This window comes from Anas platyrhynchos, chromosome 3 (assembly GCF_047663525.1).
Source record: "Anas platyrhynchos isolate ZD024472 breed Pekin duck chromosome 3, IASCAAS_PekinDuck_T2T, whole genome shotgun sequence".
NCBI lineage: Eukaryota > Metazoa > Chordata > Aves > Anseriformes > Anatidae > Anas > Anas platyrhynchos.
The window spans coordinates 13,092,376-13,107,380 of NC_092589.1; the positions used below are offsets into that span (position 1 = coordinate 13,092,376).

Below are 15,005 nucleotides of genomic sequence, written 5' to 3' on the forward strand. Positions count from 1 at the left end.
CTTATCTGTGCTCTCCTTGTTTTTTTCAGATGAATTTTTTTGCTGTCCCCAGACCTAAAGAGCCTTCTGCAGCCTCCATCCTTACAAAGGGTTTGTGTTCTCTGCTGCAACAAGATTTGCAGACTTTTTCTCCATACTTCACCTCTGCCTTGGGTTTGTCCCACCCAGACTTAAGCAGTTACTTGAACATAAATTAGGAACTTTGTCATCCTGGGTTCCTCCTGCAGTCAATGGCCCAGAAGAAGGAAGAAAAAATGACACCCAGACTTTATGGAGATCTGCTTCGGGAAAGTACCACGGGTATAAAATTCAACCCGGCTCGGTGAGATGCGTGGGGATCTGTATGAATGCCAATGGCCACAAAAAGTGCAATGCGGAGAAGAAAGAAGGCTTCCACTAACAATATTTTTTGGCTGATGAAAATCATGCCTTCTGTATTCTATCAAATGCACTAAAATATAGAGGCTTTAAATTAAATCATTTCCTCCATTTTTTTAATACCTAGTATGTTTTTTCATATATAAACATTTGCTGTAGTAGAGTGGTGAATTATTGTGGTAGGACTAAACTGCTGTGGCTTGAAGAATTTTGTGAAAATAGTTGTTTTATATTAGACAAACATGGAGTTTTGGTTAGTCTGAGGTAGCAGCAAATGAGGCAGAAATAAAAAACTTGGAAAGTTGAGAGACTGCTCTCTCTGTTTGGCTTGTTACCTACGTCAGAAGCATTCTTGATTTTATAAGAAACTTTCTCTAGGCCCCCCTTGATCTGATGTTGTTCTTTGCCAGGACCTGGACTGTCCTTCATTTAACTCCATCAATTATGAGAAATTTACACCTCGAATGTCTACGAGTCTGCTTGAATAGCAATGCTCTCTGTTCAAGTTCCCTGTATGGCAGCCAGCTGCTGGCCTCCCCAATTATTTGTTCACAGCCCGCTGAAACAGGGTCCGCTTGGGGTGAAATGAAACATTTTTGTAGTTTCCCCATATTAATAATGACAATTAATACAGTTGATCACTCTTACAACATTAAAAAATGACACAGAGACGGAGTAAAGACCTAGTCCTTAATAACCTACCCATGAACCCATGACAAACTCAAGCCCTGAAAGGAAGAAGGAAGATGTTCTCCAGCCACCACCACCACTTGGACCCCAGATTTTTTCTGTGAATCCCTCTGGGATTAACAAACCACCCTGTGAGCATTTTTTGGCACTGGTGTTTGCCCAGTATGGATCAGGAAAACCAGACTGCTTTGAAACCAGTCTTTCCCTGAGCTTTGATGGATGCTGGACTTGGTTTACTGGGACCCACTTTGTCTTTCCCATGGGGCATGTCCTGCCCATTCCTCTCACCTGCAGAGGGAAAGAAGAACCCAGAAGTCATATTCTTCACTTGTTTCTCCCAGATCTGTTCTAATAATACTTTGGGGGTCTTTCTGCACATCTTATCTGGGCCAAGGTGTGATATTAGAGGGGCTTTTCTTGCTGTTTTCCAAACCGCCCTGCAGCTGTGCCCAGGCAGGAGTTTCTACTTGACTAAATATGCACTCTGAGGGAACTTCATGACCTCAATTATCTCTTTAGGGTAGGTTTCAACTGCGCAGAAGACATTGGTAGGAGTACAGGAAAGCTTAGGTAGATTTAGGGGTACAAAACCCTTCAGGGGTCTCCCCAAACCCACTGACATGTTCATGCATGGGTGTTTCTCATTTGGGTCTTTCTTTTTGACATCTCTGTCTCAGCAAACAGAGAGTGACCACCACATCCCCATCACAGCCATAGGCAAAAGCCCCAGGAGACTAGGTTAGTGCAGAGCCAGGTGTGGAATAGCTGCTCTCATGAAATGGCCGCGGGTTACGTGTCAGAGTGGAAAAACTTTACTGAGAGGTGCATTGTGCTGCCTAAAAATAGCTACATCTTCTTTATCCAAACCACATCCCTCTGGAGGACTCCAGTATTTAAGCACATTTGGATGCTTAGAGGAATCCTAATCAGTGAGACATTTCGTTTTGGCCGCGGACCTCTCTGAAGTCACTCGGAAGCATGTGCAGAGCTGATCAGAGAGTTTGGCCTTCACCCATGCCCACGCGCTGCAGCAGCCAGTTTGCTGTTTTAGTAGTTCCCTTTAATCGGAGCGATCACTTCCATGCAGAGGGGCAAATTAAAATCCCCTGAACCAGGCTGTAAAAAGAAGCCCACAGCAAGGTGGGCAGGGCAGGGCTCGTGGACATGTAGCAGGAGGTGCCGTTTGTCACCCCATCTTCCAACCTGAGGTGGAAAACATCCCCTCCAGACACTGCATTTGCTTTCTTTTTTTTTTCCAGGAGTGTTTACTTGGAGGAAATGGGTTCCCTGGGCTCTAGTGTCTTCATGCTGTCTGCAGCATGCTTTTGAAGGAGACCACACTGCCGAGCTGGTGCCTCCAAGCTTGCTCCTCACCTTGTGCCAGTGCCAAGGGGATGTCCCATCGCACCAGGCTGCCAAACCCAAATCTGCTCCTGCCTCTACCAGCAACTCAGAAACACAAATAAATATCACACTGGACACATTCCTGAATGTGCAAACAAGCCTCATTCTCCTGGGATCTGCCTCACCCCTCGGTAGGACTCCCTGCACCTTCCTCTTAAGCAGGTGGATGGGATTTTGGACTGGAAGGTCAAGGTGCAGTTGAATCCAGCAGCTCCCAAATGCTCCCACTCCTCTCCCACCACCTCCCTTCTGGGACTGACCACCACTCTTCCCTGGCTCCTTCGGTGAGAGCAGACAATTCAAACGTTATTAAAATAAAATTAACAAATTGTCCCGTGACACTTCCAGTTTCTAAAGCGTCCCTTTTTATTCCCTGCAAGTGGTTTTTACTTCTTTAAATTTAAGATGGTGCCGGTCACCTTTGCTCCAAAAATACACAAAGCTGCTGCATAACTATTTTCCAAATAATTAATCTTTCCAGTGGAATAACTTAAAGCCCCACGTTTCCTGTTATGTTATACAGCTGCAATTTGTAACTAGAGATCCTGCACTGCGCTACGTGGGCAGAGGGCCAAGGACATGGCGCTTTACCTACACAAGAGCCCTACATAAATAATCCTTAACCACAAGTTAAACAGTTAGGCACTGTTCGGTTCAAGAAAAAGGACAGGGAAACAAAAGCCTTTCTTCTGGTCGCCGTTGTTTCACAGTTCAGTGTTAGAATTTAGGTGGATGTTGCTGGTATTTTATTTTGCACGCTCCAGCGGCAGGGCATGCTTCTTTCTCACGTGTGGGCATCAGTGTGGCGGGGAAATGTGTCCTCTGTTCCACCACCAAAAGTGGTTTTATTGATTAATTCGCGTCTCACACAAATCTTTTGGCTGTCATAGAGATTACAGCCGCCTTCTTAGCTTATCTTCAAGATATGTCAGGCATAAGTCCTTGCTTTTCTCCCCAGAAGCGGGGCTAACAAGATCCTGCTAACCAGCAGCATGAACTGGGTTCCCGGTGCAAATCCAGCACCTGGATTTGTGGTGTCATGATGGAAACTGATTCCTCCCTTTTCCTGTGGGCCTTTTTTTTTGCAGCCATGTGCTGTTCAACCCGTGATCCTGATTAAAACAGCCCGTCGAGGGCTCACCTCCACCTTCCCCATGCAGGCTCTGGAAATCACCAAGTCTTACTCGCCACGTGCGTGTTGTGTGCCTCTGATAACAGAACCAGGTGTGCTGGTGGGGTGGGGCAATGCAGGGCTTAGATGCGATAGTGGCAGCATTTATATGCATTAAAAATCATCCGAATCGTGCATACCACTCTTACACCTTCGTGTGCCCATGGGTCATTTTCCCAAAGCTGTCTCATCCCTGAAGACACAGCGATGCAGCTGGAGGAAGGTTGTGGTGGGATGGTAAGATCCACAAGCACCTAAGCCAGGTCAGCATCTGGGTCCCATGCTGTCAGGTGGGATTTTATGTGTCTGTTTGCACTTCCTAGCCCCTAAATACACCTGAAATATCCAACTTGTGCTTGATAGGGGCTAATGCAAGCAGTACGGGATGCAGTGCTCACGTGCCCCCTGTGGGAGTACTGGCTGCTTGCCTCCTCTTTTCAGGGAGAAGACGAGGAGGCAGCAGGTGGGATGTGCTGCCCCGGTGCCTGGGCCACTCCCAAAACCCATCAATCCCCAGGCCAGCCCCTGCCAGCGTGGAAAAACCAAAGTTCCCACCACACCGGTCAGGAGGAGCCCATCAAGAGGGAAACGATCCAAAATGAGGCGAACTTGAACACGGCTTCCACAAGGCGTGAAAATTATCTTGTTTCATGCTTAGAATAACCCCATTACTGCAATATCCTGAATGAATTATGCCAAACTCGCCCTGCGCACACACACAAAAAAAAAATTCCCTTTGGGCTACTTAACAACAGCGAGAAATTTCAGAAACGGAAGCTCCTGAAAAGAGGGAATTTGAATAAAAGTGTCCTTTGGAACGTAACTACAAAGTGGGTATCATACAGCTTTGATATTTTTAATGGCACTTCTCCTCCTCATTGTGAAATACAGTTCTTTTGTACCCGGAGACTCCTGAAAAGCTTAATCTTTCACGCTTTGTGCTAAGGTATGCATTAAGAAACTCCTCAAATTAAGACCTCTTTGAGGAGCTGATCACTGCAGCGGCTGGGAAGGCCAGAAGAAAAAAAAAAAGCAGCTCTGAGAATGAAAATGATTTTCTCCCAGTGAGAGAGGAGTATTTATTGTAAACACGGGCGGTGGTGTCTTACACTGTGCTATGAGCAGCAGTGCTCCTGTCTTGATTTGTAGTGTCTGAGCACAGAGCTGGTTAATTTGCCACCCCTCGAGGCTGTCGAAGCACCGTTGGGTCGGAGGGAAGAGGAGGCTGTGTGCTCTTCCCTGGGCTGGGGCCCAAGCCCCAACACCTGCTCTCTTGGGAGGTATCCAAGTGAAGAGTTTGTGCATGGCTTCTTGAACACTATAAGGGGCCATCCAATTTGTGGCTAATTTTTTGGAAGCACAGAGGAGTTCCAATTTTAGCCAGGATAGACCCAACAAGGACAAGAGCAGGGTTGAAGAGCAATTTTCCTGCCTAAATCTGGTCCGTGCATTGTCTGTATAGAGACAATCCCAACCTCAGAGCACTCAGCATCCTCCTTGCGTATGGTTAAACACATCAAGTCCTTGCTTTTTCCTCAGTGTCAGTTTTCTTCACGCGTGACAAAGCCACGAATGCTCTTTTAAGATCAGACCCATCCCAAAGAGTGGGAGCACCACCTGGACACAGCTCCATGTCAGCACAGCTCCTGCTGGAGAATCCCTACTAATTGTGATGGAAAAAACTTTGAGCAGCTCTTGCACATCATCAGACACAGAAGAGACACAAATCCAGGCTAAACCTGGCTTGATTTTTGCCACTGCTAACAGAAACACATATTGTTTTGTCATGTTTGGCAGTTTCTCCCCAAAGCTGAAGCGACGGGTGGCCATCTGCTTGTGGCAAATGGGCAGAGAAGGACGGGGAAGAAACGGCAAGGGTGGGACGAAAGATCACACAGCGCTCAGGAAAAGGGGAGATGGACTGGTGAAAAAAAAAAAAAAAAAAAAAAAAAAAAAAAAAAAAAAGCAAACCAACCAAATAGTAAAATAAACTTACAGAAACGTTGAGGAGTTCCAGTAAAAGAGGAAAGAGAAACAATCCAGAAGCTGCCCGTGGCGCTGGGGACGGTATATTTAGTTAAGCCACTGGTACTTTCCTCCGTCGGGAAAAGTGACAATTGCAGGGCTTAGGTCTTAATCCAACAAGGGAATTTCGACGTGGGCTTATTTTTAAAGACGTGAGTAATCCTCACGGTTTCAGCTCGGAAAGGTAGGCTCCAGTGCATATCAAGCCTACTGCCGGGACAGACATCACTGTCAGGGGAAAAAAAAAAAAAAAGACATTTTGCTTGAGCTGCATGTTTTATTTGTGCCTTTGAAAGGTGTGTGTACCCGTACTAACAACGTGGGTGCTAAAAACATGAAGAGTTGAAGGTCTCTACAATTGTGCCTATATCCAGTGCTGCTTGAGACGGCACCAAACCAAAAAGCCCCTCTGACACATCCATTGGCATTTCCTCCTCGATACAGGACCCGTCGGGAGCAGGGCAAATTCTCCATCTCTGAACAGAGAGCCTGGCCGGACGTTTCACGGCAGGAATTTCATTCACTGGACCTTAGGCTGGGGTTCCTTCTGCACCCATCCTTTCAAAACAGCAACAAACCCCTAAGTTTTGAAGCTTAAGCTTTGCTTTGGACACCAGGACGTCAGTGATGCTTGGATACCTTTGAAGCTCAGCTTGGGATGGGGTTGTTCCTAGGGGCAGATGATCCTGCACCCTCTCTTTGGCAATTTTTCACTGCTTCAGACACTTCAGAATGCCCTGATGTGGCAGAGACCACCACGTGCTGCTCCCCACGTGCTCTCCAAGGAGAGCCCCAAATCTGGGAGAACTCACTGTGTTCCTTGAGAAGAAGCATATCCCATGTGTCAGCCTGGCAGCTTTGCCTTTAGCAGGTCCAGTTTCGGACAAGTTGATGCGGACAAGATGCTCATCAGCACGTTCCTCCGCTTCTTCCTGATGGATTGATGTAAGCAAATCCTAAAAGAATAAGGGACTGGAGCAAAAACAGAGAAATAAAGCAGCGTCAAGATGCTCAAAAATACCTCAGTGTTGCAAATGAAAAAAAGAAAAATGACTGGGATCTCATTTGGTTTAGTAAAAAAGGCTTCCCTGTGCATTATATTGCCTTGAACATGGGTTCTTTGCAAGAAGATCCCCAGCACAGCTTGCTGCACCTGGGGGCTGCACCTGGGGGCTCACAGAAGAAACAAGGGGGCCATCCCCAGTGGCTTGCGGCAGGGACAAGGACGGAAAACACCGTCTCAAAATCCCCTCTGGCACCTCTCCGCCTCTGCCTTTTGCCCCCTGCGAGGGTGACGGGACCTGGAAGACCCTTTGCAACGCCTGCACGAGGCCAGCAGCATCCTCGGGATTTTTACCCCCCCTTCTCCGAGCTCGGGGCCGGCGAGCGGAGCGAGAGCGGGGAGGGCCGGCATGACGCACCCCATCGGCATTAGAAGACTTCAGCGGCTATTTATAGGCCCCCGCCGACCGCAGAAAGCTCTCGGCCTCGCTTTTTCCTCCCTCTCTCCCTCCCTCCCTCTCCCTCCTTGGCTTCAGCTCAGCGTGCGGGGGGAGCGAAGGAAAGGCTGGAAAGCAGCCGCTGTGCCCGAGTGTGACATTCCCGAGCACGGCGAGGATTGCGGCCCCTCCGCTACTGCAAGCGCCCGGCAGACCCAGTCCAAACTAATTAATTTCAGCACACTGGCTTTCTGGCCTGGTGCTTTTTCCTCCAGTTTTTTTTTTTTTTTTTTTTTTTCTTTGAGCTTGGATTTCTTTCTCTCTCTCTCTCCTTTTTTATTTTTTTTTCTTCTTTTTTTTTTTTCCCCCCCGTCTTTGCGCAGTTTCGCTTCCCAGCTCCTGGCACGGGCGTGCCTATTCCTCAGCACGGCTGGATAAACACCACGCAGCACAGAGAAGGGGACCTTGCTGTCAGGCAGGGCCAATTTTTCCTTAATTCCTGCCAAGCCCTCCTCATCACATCCCCTTCAATACCCAGCCCAAGCTACGTCCCTCATTTTAGCCATCCTTTACACCTTTGGATACCCTCACAACCGCAAGGGAAGCCTCCAGGGCTGTGCTCCTCATGATCCATCTCTCTTTCTGCACACACATCCCCAGCTCCGTGAGATCCACGAGGGCTGAGCTGAGCCACGGATGGGAAGAGTCCAGCACTGCCCCTGCACCCATCCTGCACGCCCTTTCGGCATGGGTAGCCCCGACAATTTGTCTTCCATCCATGTCTTGCGCTCTCGCTCTTGGCACGCAGGCAGCATTTGGAGGCAGGAATAAAAAATTCGGCACACCTGTATCTGGGCAGCGAGGCAAAAAGAAGGAGTCCTGTCTGTGACAGAGCTGATGGAGAAGCAAAGCCATTTATAATCACTCCAGCGAAGTGAAAAATCGAGGTCACTGGAGGTGCACATCCACTCTCTCTCTCTCTCTCTCTTTTTTTTTTTTTTAACAAAACAATGCCGATTTTCACAATATTTATTGCCAGCGTCATTTCTAGCAGGAGCACTCCTGTATGAATGCAGGCCCTCGGGTTTACAATGGAGGTAAGGGAAGGCAAGTGGGTGAATTAAATCCGTAGCGAGATGCTCTCTTCTGCTTTCGTGTCGAATTAACCATTGCCCTGCCCGTGAGGCCGTACTCCTTGCAGCTCCATCAGGCAATTGAGGGGCTAGCGTTTTTTGGGGTGCAGAGAGATAAGTCTTATCTTTAAGTAAATCATTTCACCACCCTGTTTTTGTGCCTGCCTTATTGATCCAGGCTGTAGCCTCTGGGGTTGTCGCCCACTGCCAGAGTACGTACGCTCCCTGTGGGCTGCGGGGCTTCCAGCTCTGTCGGTGAACACGCAGATATTGAAAAAGGAAACAGCTATTTCAAGAGCTGTGTCTGAATTTAGGGATGTTGCTTAATTTCTGGCCTCCGAATGAGGGAATACGACTTCCTCGACAAGCTCATTCCTCTGAAAACTGGGTTATGGAAAGAAATTGGTTCGTCTTGACCTGGAGATGTCCCAGCCCTGCCCCCAAGAACTGTGCGTTCACCCCTGAAATTTGGGATAAACTGGTAAAATTCTGGGATGCTTCCGGAAGGCTGTTTTCAAAGCAGATCAGAACCAACCACCTGCACGGGAGAAGTTAGTTTTATTCCTCAGTTTTCGGTTCCTTAGTTTTGGAGGCACTTTCACAAACTCTAAAAGCAAATTATCCCTCCACCAGCACAGATCCAGCCTTGACCTTTCCTTAGCGTAATTAAAATTTTGGAGCGCTTTGCCAGATTGCCATATGTCTAAAATTGTTCCTTTCATTTCTACCCTGCTTTCTGCCAACTCCAGCGCGTAAGGAATTGATGGTCGCAGCTCACAATAAATGCCTGCTCGTTTTCATGCATTAAAATCCTGCTTTGGAGGGACCTGCAGCTCGAGCCGAACCAACATCACATAGGATACGATTTGCTCTCGAATTTAGCGTGCTTGTCCACATGCAGCTTACACTCTCCCTGAATTTCTGTGCACGAAATTTTCTCACCGGGTATTTCCCGAAACTCCAGCTTGTCCTCACGGATCACACAAAAGCACCTCTGCTGTAAGTATCTAACGTTTGGCATCCGATGGAGGAGGTGTGCTGAGATCCTTGGTTTTTATTGCATTTATGCCACTGTCCCAGCTTTGCTGCTCCACTCCTAAGCAAGGAAAAAACAAATAAACAAACACCAGCATGTGGCCTCTGCCCCAGACGTGCTGCAGTTGGATGACAGCTAAAGCATTAGATCAGAAACATTTGCAAACCAGGCAATGACGCTGTTGGAGAAGTGCTTTAACTCACGAAGACAGCTGAATTTTCAGATCACTCGAGATGCTGGCGTTTGGCAGTGCTGGGCAGGGCGTCAGGCGTAGGTGCAGCTTCCAAACACACGTGTATATGGCGTGGTTTAGGGATAAAAACTTCCAGGTTCTTTTCCTCTGGGTAAAGGACAGTCTGCTTCTTGCAAGGAGAGCTCTGGCACTCCTCCCTTGGTCATTTCCTAAACGAATTGCTCAGGAACGTGATGCTGAGTGTGAGTATCAGCTTGTTCATGTGCCAGCGGTAATGACGTTGAGCTCAAACCTCAGCCTCTCAAAACGCACGATTACACTGCACGTCCTGCAACAAAACTGATGATTTTCGTCCAGCTGTTCAGAAACAGACACCTCTCTCAAGAAAAGCAAGTACTTTCCACTGCTATACCTTTGTTCCCAGCTCTACCTGCCACCTACATCAGAGAAAACAGGGGAAAAAAAAAGAGTATTTGAAATGCAAAGCGAGATGTTTAAGGCGGCAGTTGCCACTGTCTCGGTGCACAGTATTGTTATTTCCTCGCTGAATTCAGATGGTCGCCAAGAATCCGCAATCTTGTTGCAGCTGGACAGTGTTTATAGACATATGGCAGAGGATGGTTTTCAAAGGAATTTAAATATCGCAGGGAGTGGTTTTATATTCCAGGGCCCCAGGTTTGCCTTGTGATAGCGGTTTACTTTCACTGCTGCTCAAGAAAGGAGCTCTCTGTTCAGAGGGAAATGAAGAAGGTGTGAAGTGAACAAATAAAATGTTAAATTTTCCATCCCTGGCATAGCAGAGGAATAGGAAACAGCATGGCAGAAAAAAAAAAAAAAAAAAAAAAAAAAAAAAAAGACGAGACCGGAGAGACAGGAGAGATACATGACCTGAACAAATCAAGTCATATAATGCTGTTTGACATCCCCTGAGTCAATGAACATAAATTAACACCCGGTAAGATGACTGTGTTTTCGAGATAAAATGTTGCCTTCCACGAATACCCTCTAAAACGGGCTGAAAAATTCTTTCCATAAACATTTCTAGCCACTAATCTAATAGACTGGAATGTTTTCAAAAAGCAAACACAGCTGAAGGAAATTCGCTGCTTTTATTCATTTATGAGGGAATATTTGCAGGTTTTTGAAGGTATTCCCTGAGGTCAAGAGTAAGTAAACAAACTTATTTTGTAAACAGCTGCGGTGCAGCAAAAGCGCCAGGCGTTGAGGTCTTTGTGTGAAACTGTTGACCAAATGCTCTTGAGCCTACGGTGGCCACCAGAAAGGAGTGCAAGGGTCTGAGTGAGCCACAGCACCACGCTCAAGATATGCCTGGATGCAAGCAGGGAAGGGATCTGACCCCTTTCACCCCTGGTTTGGGCTTTGAAACCTCAACGTCAAGGGCTGCAGGGGGGATTACTCCTGGTTTGCAAGGGTGGCAGAGCCGTGCGGGACATACTCATGCACCCAGAGCAGACCTGCAGTAGTCCCTGCAGCATTTCCACTCCTCCTCTCGGGTTTGTGGGTTGTTTCTTTCACTCTAATGACTTCTGTAGAAGCAGCTGTGGAAACCTTAAGGGGAGCTGGAGCCAAAACTCAGACACGCTACCTTCCTCCACGCTTTTGCTCCACGTACAAATTACGGAGGGTGAGCCACTGAATTTCCAGGCCAGGCACAAGAATCGCCCCTGCTGAGCTGATCCTCGCCTAAGCTGCCCTGCACTAGTCTAATCGCAAGTGGGTTTGAAGCAGCTTGATGGAAATGGTGTAATTTGAACAGCTAACTTGGTTCAACTCAGGAGTAGCTTGACCCAGCTGATGCAAGCCTGCTCTGAACCTACACACCGAACTAACAAAATCAAACTAAACTGCCTCAGACAGAAACCACCTTCGGCAGCAGGCCGCGTTCTCAAACTTTTCTCTGTAACAGTCAGGTTGAGATTTTCAACGTAGAAGCTGAGATCTTCGTATAATTGCTTCCTTGCCAACACTGGCCCTGAAGAAAAAACTGTGCTACGCTGGGAAAGCTGCGGCACCGCGACGATGTGAAATATTACCTTGGCTGCTTTCTCTGGAAACATGCTCGCAAAACCCCCCTAGTAGGTTGTAGCAGCAGAGCAGGATGATTGCTTGTAGACTTTCACCCTCTAGAAGCAATCGTGCCCAAATTCACGAGCTGGTTTCTGTCTAAATTCTGCTGGAATATTACCTCTCAAGAACACGCAGCTGCGAAAAGACCATCCACCCTGAAACTCCCACCCCTTTCAGTTCTTTGAAGAGGGTACGAGTGCATATAGATGTGTGTGTGCGCGTGTACCAGTGAATGCTAAATACTCTGTTCATCATTTTATTTGCTGAATTGCACAGAATCTGATGCAAAGCCATGTTTTGTGCTGTGTTCAGAAGTCACTAAGCATGAATCAGGATGTAAGCACTGCTGAAGACTGCAGAACCTTGCAAATATTCTAACCTCTTACTACTATTGCAGGAAAAAAAGATAAGACAGGTCTTCAATCCTCTGCTTTTGCTACCAATACAAATGCGGGGATCACTTGCGAAAATCCTTCACTACTCCCAACAATTAGCTGCAATGAATCCGTTAGTTCAAGGTAAGTGCCTTGGGTTTCAGTGTAAACAGGTAAAGCAAAATACATTTGTGTTTATAAATTTTAAAGCGAATGGAGAGAAGAAGAGCAAAGTGCAGCATGTGTAAAACAAAACACAAAGTAACAACAATATGGTGGATTTGGTTTATTCTAATCCAAACACAATTAAAGCAAGAGCATTTACAATAGCACAGCTCAGCAGATTCCAACAGGCATGGAAATATTAGTCAACAAAAAGTTTTATTAAGGTGCAAGCCAGGGTGGGGGCTGGAGAAACCTTCAGATGCTTTCAAAGCAGACTGATGAAACGGAGAAGTTGGGGTAGTTATTGAACAACATTCCTGTCCTAATTTTATCTCCAACAGAAGTCAAAGATTTATGGCTTCATACAGCTGATGAGCCGAGCAGTGCTCCAGCCCAAGCAGCTCTGCGTGTAAGAAATCCTCGGACCATGAGCACGATGAAGATGGTGTTGGGAGAAAGCTGAGGTGCAAAAAACAGAAGTGTCTGATAGCATTTGTGGGTAAAATTAAAATATATCCGTAGTAATAGCTAATTTCTTGAACTTTGCTGAGCTGTGTGCCATCGTTAAATGCTTGGGAAGGTGTGAGACCCCACCTTACTGCTCCTGGGTTTCTTTCCTTTTTATGTTAGAGAATTGTATCATCCATCCCAGATTTCTTGAAAGACAGCTAGCAGGATTATGCCACATATGCTGAGACAACCCTGCCCCGTGTTTTTTTTTATTATTATTATTATTTTTGTGGGATTCAGCATTGCTGCTTCAGCCGGGGGCTGTGAAATCTTCCCTCCGGCTTCCCAGCCCTCAATAAAAGCGACCAGGAATAACCTACTACATCTAAAGTGGAAAACAAGAAGAAATTATTGCAGGTTGTAGCGTTTTAGCTCTTCATTTAGCTAAATTTAGAAAAAAAAAAGGCTGTAAATAGAGCAGCGTGTCCAGGGAATAAGTTTTGAAAGGAAACAAAGCGTGGATTTTTGCAGCCGGGGAGCACGCCGGCGTGGCCCCTGACTCTGACAGACTTCTGTGAGGTAACACAATGATGCCACCAGCTGCTTTACTGAAAATAATAATAAAAATAGTGAGTTTTAGAGTTTGTGTGAAGGGGGGAGGACAATTCGAGTATTAGTTTCCCTCACGAGACCAAGCCCCTGTCAGGGCTGCAGCCCTTGCTGGGCACTGCTCGCAAGCAGGGCTTGCCCAGGGTGAATTCCTGCGATATTCATCCCTCGGGAAGGCAGCACTGCGCTTTTCTGTCACAGGGCTGATAACGGCTCTTATCTGCCGGCTCCTCCCCGCAGCGCAGCCCGGCAGGGCGATCACTTTTAGCCTTTTTATTTTCATTTTTCCCCTTCGATATCTGACGGAACGCCGCAAAACGCTTTGTTCTCTCAAAACCTGACCAAAAAAAGATGAAAAAAAAACGGGGTACGAGCAGCGGGACACCTCTCGGACCCCCAAAAAGCCGCGGCCGCCCCCTCAGCCCAGCCCCGCCTCGCTGAGGTAATTCCCGCCCGCCCGGCGCCCGCCCGCACGCCGCCGGCTGAGGTGACCCCGCCCGGAGCCCGCCCGCCCGCCGCCTCCAGTCACGCTCCCGCCCCCGCCCTGCGTGACCAGCTCTCCCGGCGAGCCCCTCCCGATTGGCCCGCGCCGTCCGTCCGTCAAGCCTTCCCGCGACGCTGATTGGCGGAGGCGGCAGGCCAAGCCGCAGCGCCCGCCCCCGCGGGGGGTCCCCCCGGCCCTCCCCGGCACTTCGCGGCAGTGTCCTCAGAAGACTCATTGGGCCGAGCGGCGCTGGAGGCAGAGGGGGGGCGAGCCTCGCTTCCCATTGGCCAGCCCCCGCGTCAATCCACCCAACCGCCGCTCCCCATTGGCCGGCGGGGGCGGTGGGGGCGGGGCGGGGCGGCGCCGGGCGGGCCCGCCCTGTGACTAACTCCCGTGTGTGAGTCACGGCGCGGCCCGGCAGCGCCGTTAAATGCCGTGTGCGGGCGGGCGGGCGGCGCTGCCTGGGCTGCCGCCGCCTCCTCCTCCTCTTCCTCCTCCTCCTCCTCCTCCTCCTCCTCCAACCCCCCCAGCTCCGGTACCCGGCCGGCGGGCCGCGCCTGTCACCCTGTCACATCCCCCCCCGCGGCCCCCCGTCCCCCCGCAGCTCGCCCGCCGCCTGCCGAGCCCCCGCAGCGGCATGGGATAGAGCAGCGCTGCCTCAGCGCCCGGCTGCCAGCTCCTCGCTCCTTTCAACCCCCGTTTTATTTTGCCTTTAAAAACCCCTCGTTTCATCCCCAAACACGCACCTTCTCTCCACCCCCTCTCGCCCTCCCCGTGCCGTGCGGGCGCCCCCCGCCCCGTTGTGCCGCCCGTTTCCCCTCAGCGCCCCCCCCCCCCCCAACGGTCCCCAACGGTCCCCAACGGTCCTCGCCGCGGAGCCCCCCGGAGCGGGTGAGTGCCGGGCTCGCCTCAGGGCCGGGAAGGGGTCGGGGGGGTCAGGGGGAGCCTCAGGGGGAGCCCCCCCGGAGCCTGGAGGTGGTTTTTTTTTTTTTTTTGGGGGGGGGGGGGGTGCGCAGCGAGAGCTGTGTGGAAGTTTTTATTTATTCATTTATTTTTTGGGGGTGCTTCGGGCTGATTTGGTGGCGAAAGTAAAAGAATATGAGGGAAAAAAAAGGGTAAAAATCGCGCCGTGCTGCCCGCGACGCGTTTGGGCTCCGTGAGGGGAGCGCTGAGGTGCGAGGAGCGCCTCAAAGTTGCTGGGGGTCAAGGGGGGGGGGCTCAGCCCCGCTGCCCTGTGGGCACGGGGAAGTGACCCCAAACAGCCCTTTTTTTTTCCCCAAATAGCCCCAATCTTCTCGCCCCGCCGAGCCCAGGTGTTTGGGTGTGGGGAAGGGAGCGTGAGGTAGCTCCCTGCCCTGGTGCTGAG

At 49.3% G+C, this 15,005-nt stretch overlaps 1 protein-coding gene across 7 annotated transcripts in view; it reads left to right on the forward strand.

Moving 5' to 3' along the window:
* Nucleotides 1-15,005, forward strand: part of SERTAD2 (SERTA domain containing 2) — a 121,618-nt gene that overhangs the window by 28,618 nt on the left and 77,995 nt on the right. The window contains exons 4-5 of one of the 7 annotated variants that reach the window (XR_005264558.2): nt 11,955-12,075; nt 12,438-13,322. The gene's annotated coding sequence lies outside the window, so the exon portion shown is untranslated. The other 6 variants (XR_011808000.1, XR_005264560.2, XR_011808001.1 and 3 more) reach the window with 6 other exon arrangements.